We start from the raw sequence: 5,154 nt of genomic DNA, 5'->3' as shown, positions 1-5,154 counted from the left end.
TTCCACAAAAATATCGCGAAAACTATCGCGCTATTTCATGAGAATGACGCTTTTTCGTTGCATGATTATCCGAAATTGAATACCAACTTTTAACTCATAATTCCACAATTCGGATCGATTCGTCTTATCTAAAATAAACTCGTGTGCTTATTTTAACATCCATTTAATTACCAATATCCAAAATCATAAACAGTTGATATGAATGACCCCTTCTGCAGATCCTTTACACCAAATTTTAAACCTGAAATCGATTGCTCGTCCCTTGAACTTTCCGAGTGGAAATTTTCATCTAAATCTACTAAACAGTGATAAGGTAATATGGACGAACCCTTTGGCCGACTCTTTATATAAAACTTGATACCTGAAATTGGCTATCCGTCTTTCAAAACCCACATGAGTGAATTTTCATTGAAATCCAATGAACAATAATGTCAATATCAATTTTCATCTTAATCCAATTTATTAAAACGTCATTATCGCAAATCAGTGAACAGGTAATACGGAAGACCTCTTTTGCCGACCTCTGCCCCGAAATTGGACAATTGGAATCAATTGCTCGTCTCTAAAAACTCACGTGCCTCATTTTCTTTCAATCCGGTGTATTATAACGTAAATATCGCTAAAACAGTGAACATTTAGTTTGGACGACCCCTTTGGTCGACAACTTTCACAAAATTTTATACCTGGAATCGGCTGACCGTCTTCTAAAACTCACATGCGTGAATTTTCATTGAAATCCAATGTACATAACGGTGAACAGGTAACACCGAATTTTATACCTGATATCGATTATCCATCCCTGAAAACTTCCCTGTGCCAATTTTCATATTTATCTAATGAATAATAACGTCAATGTCGCTAAAACAGTGATTAGGTAATATTTATGGACGATCCTTTTTTCCGACCCCTCGCACGAAATTGGATGATTAAAATCAATGGCTCGTCCCTGAAAACTCCCGTGTGCCAATTTCCACATCAATCCACATCAATACTGTTAATGCCTCTAAAACAGTGAGCAGGTAATATGGACCTGAATACCTGGATACTCATGTGCTAATTTTCATCTCAATCCGATGTACAATGACGTTAATATCGCTAAAACAATATTTGTGTTGTATGGACCCCCTTCAAAAGGGGTCCTCAGAAAATCTAAAAACATTTTTCATCAATCCTGGTCCTAATGAGCATCCATGCCAAATTTCAGCTCTCTAGGTCTTAAGGCGGCTGAGCCTATTGAAGACAAACACACAAATCGAACAAACAAACAAACGGGAATTGCTTTTAATACATATAGATAATTTAATGACTTTAAAAATTATACTAAAAATTTCCCATAAGAGATTGTAGGGCCTTGATAAAGGGTATGTCACATCAAATTGCATCACGGAAAAAAACGCTGTAGAAATTTATTTTTTAGGAATTATATGTTTAGCTTTCGCTTATAATCGGATAAGAGTGTATAGATCACGTTGGCCATGCTTCACTGTCAATTTTTCGTAAGTTTGGAAAAAAGTCGTCGAACGATAAAGAGCGTCGTGAATTAATCCTGCGCACTCATTTCGAGAATCCGAAGTTGTTACATCGGAGCATCGGTAATATGCTGGGAATCGTCCAATCTACGGTCAGCAGAGTACTAAAATGATACTTCGGAAGGTGAAGAACGGCAAAAATGGATCTCCGTCAATGAAAAAGATCACAAGCGCGTAGTTAAGCAGTTTAGACGTGATCCGAGAAGTTCGGTTCGGGATGTTGCCAAAAAAGCTGAATTTGTCAAGTTCATTCGTCCAACGGACCAAGCAGCGGGAGAGCCTGCGCACATACAAGGTTCAGAAGGCTTTTAACCGCGACGAAAGGCAAAAAATAGTGGGGAAGATGCGCGCCCGGAAGCTGTACACCGAAATGCTGACGAAGCCGCATTGGCTGGTAATGGGCGACGAAACCTACGTCAAAACGGACCTTCGTCAGCTGCCGGGCCTGTTGTTCTTCACCGCAGAGGACAAATTCAGCGTTCCGGAGGAGATTCGCAAGCAGAAGCTATCCAAGTTTGCCAAAAAGTACATGGTGTGGCAAGCGATCTGCTCTTGCGGAAAGCGGAACCCCCTTCTTCGTGACGACCGGCACGGTAAACGGGCAGTTTTGCTTTAAGGATTGCCTACAGAAGCGCTTACTACCACTATTGAAGCAGCACGAGGGCTCGACCATCTTCTGGCCGGATCTCGCTTCGTGCCACTATTCAAAGGACGCGATTATGAAGCAGGCCCTCCGGAAGAATCCAAAAGTTGTCAAATCGGAGACGGACTTCAAGAGAAAATGGATTTCAGTTCAAAAACTATAACCTGACGTTGTACAGAACCTTATGGACGGGGTAAAGAGGAAGGTGCGAGCATACACTCGAAGTATGAATATGCCAATGAAATGCCAAAAGTTGTTTAATAGTTTTTATTTTACTGTCTAAAATTTTCAAAACGGATAGGTCTACCCGCATACTAAAAAACTATTTCTCAAACGGTCTAAACGATACATCTACATCTTCAGAAAAAGTGATTCTTTCTGTAAACGTAGCTGTTTCATTAAACTTTACTTCGACGAAAAATTTAAATCATAAAAATGAAACATGAACCTTGTGTGAAAAAGTGATGGTATCTGGAAAGGTGATGGAATGGTATGAACGATTTCCTTCAATTTTTCTGTTATCGTAAAAATGATCTGGAACCGTTAAACATACTGTTCATGATTTCTGTCAAAAATGAGCGAAACGCCGGTCAGAGATGCCAGATAGTTTTGCAAAAAATCATTACGCATTTATGAAAATATCTTTTAATTTTTTTGTATTATTCTGTACGTTGTTTTAGACATTTCTTACGCATACTTGCTGAGCTTGTACAGATGAGACGGGACAATTAACCTCGAAAACTCTCGGTACAAAAAACGGTTAGTGTTTCTTTGGGCAATCTGGGCTTAAGTACAGTTAATTTGTCATTTTTGTGTGAATAGAATACTTGTACCTGCTTATGCTGTAATGTCTATGCCAAGTCGAGTTTTGAAATCAAGCATATTTTTAGTCCAGCACTGAACATGAATTTTTGAGAATTTCTTCTGAAAGCTTTCTATTTTCCTCTTCAGTTGGAGATATGCAGCTCGGGGTATCAATGGTGTTTGTGGTTATTGTTGCTGTTTTAACCATCAGCAAGAGTTTTGAAAAAAAAAAAAAAGATTTATACGTAAACTATATGTTTGTTCTATACGTGAGCTACCTGCAAACTGATGCAAAGATGCAAACCCGAATAGCCAAGACCATGGTATTAATATAAGCGAACAATGATTTTCAACTTAACGATTAACATCATCCTTATTTCAAAATCCAAGTCGAGCACTTAATACATTGAAATCACCATAGTCTTTAAGGTAACCGTGAAATATAAAGTTAGTTCTTGATATTTTATCGTATCCAAATAAAGAGGTATCATCGTAAGACAGTGTTATTCTTGTGAATTTTAATGTTACAGTGTTTTTCATGGTAAAATGAAGATCCGAATGATGGTAAACTTTAGCTCTTTTTACACTTTCATAATTTTTCGTGTAAAGAAAATTTTTCATAATCGCGCGCCATTTTGTCGGATGATTTCGCGTTGTTTGCAGCAGACTTAAATTAAATTAAATTAAGGTGACCGAAATTCCTGTGGTAACGGTGAGTATGCTTATTGTGAGTATACGAGTTTAATGATAAGAAATTAATTTGATTTTTTTTTTCAGAGGCAGATGCAAGAGAAAGGCAAAGGAAAGACCCGGGGTAAGCTGAAAAATGAAAATCCGGCTTCACGGAGAACAACAACGGCACTGATTACGTGCGCTTCCGGCAGATGGGGATCTAGTTTTGAGCAAGGTCTGCAACCAGGTGGTTAACAAGAATCCGCGACTGTTTCTGGACGAAACCATCCCGGGGCTAAAGAAGATGGACCAGATGGAGATGTGCCGGAGTCGTGATTGCGCAGAAGGAGCCCCGCCAGTACGTCGTACAAAATTAAAAAAAATAAAGTGTTTAAGTGAGTGCATGTTGTACATCATAGTGAATTAGGAAACAATTTGTTTAAAAATAAAAATATTGAAATCAAGTACAAAAATTTATTTTTTAACAATTTTTTTGGGAAAGAAATCTAAAAAATCTTATTCGAACCATGAAATTTCACGGTCACGAGAGCTTTTTACATATTATGAATAAACATTGAAGTTTATTGTGCTTCATCATCGTTAAAACCATAAAAATTCTATGTAAAAAGATGAATGTTACAGTTTCCTCGAAAAGAACTGGAAGACGTAATAACCATAAACTTCATATTTTTGTGTTCTAAAAAGTATGGAAAAAAGTTAATTTTTTCATTGTTAAGTTGCTTAACAACCCCCTTTTTTCATGGTAAATTTTGGCAGAACCATAAATTTCACTGTCCAAAAATATGAATTTCACAGTATATTCAAGGTTTCATGAACCATGATTCGCATAGTATAAACCATAAAATTCATGGTTGCGTGAAAATGAAATTTATGGTCTTTACATAATGTTTTTCTATTCGGGAACTAATGGCATAGAAAATTCATTCTCCATCCAAAACATTGATATGAATTGAACAGAATTACTTATATGAATCAATATACTCATTGATATATCTGAAACATTCTAAGGTTTCTACCCATAATCATCTAAAACATTTACCATAAAATTTCGTATCTTAATATCTATACAAATTTGATAAAACAGTCTACCTGGCACCACTGACGCAGTTGTTTATTTTTTGCTTTACTGCGCCGACTGCGCCGCGAGGATTAAATCCAAATTTTGTTTTTGCTCTTTTATCGATAGCACGGTGCGGATATTCGGTTCTTCAAACAGGCGGAGCAGGTGCCAAAAGGATTCAAAAGCACGATGGCACTGTGTGTATCAGGTATGTGAAAAAAATCAACTTTTTTTTTAAACAAATCCGATAATCTTGTTTCTTATGTTTCAGGTTACGCTACCGGGATCCCTAGTTCTAATCCGTGCTATGGATGGCACCGGGACCCTTGGACGTTCTACAGGGCATGCTGGCATGCTGAGATATGCAACAGAAGGAATCACATCCAAAATTCACTGCGGCAAATTAGTTGGTAATTTAAAAAAAA

This window comes from Uranotaenia lowii, chromosome 1 (assembly GCF_029784155.1).
Source record: "Uranotaenia lowii strain MFRU-FL chromosome 1, ASM2978415v1, whole genome shotgun sequence".
NCBI lineage: Eukaryota > Metazoa > Arthropoda > Insecta > Diptera > Culicidae > Uranotaenia > Uranotaenia lowii.
Note: the sequence above shows the minus strand (reverse complement) of the source record.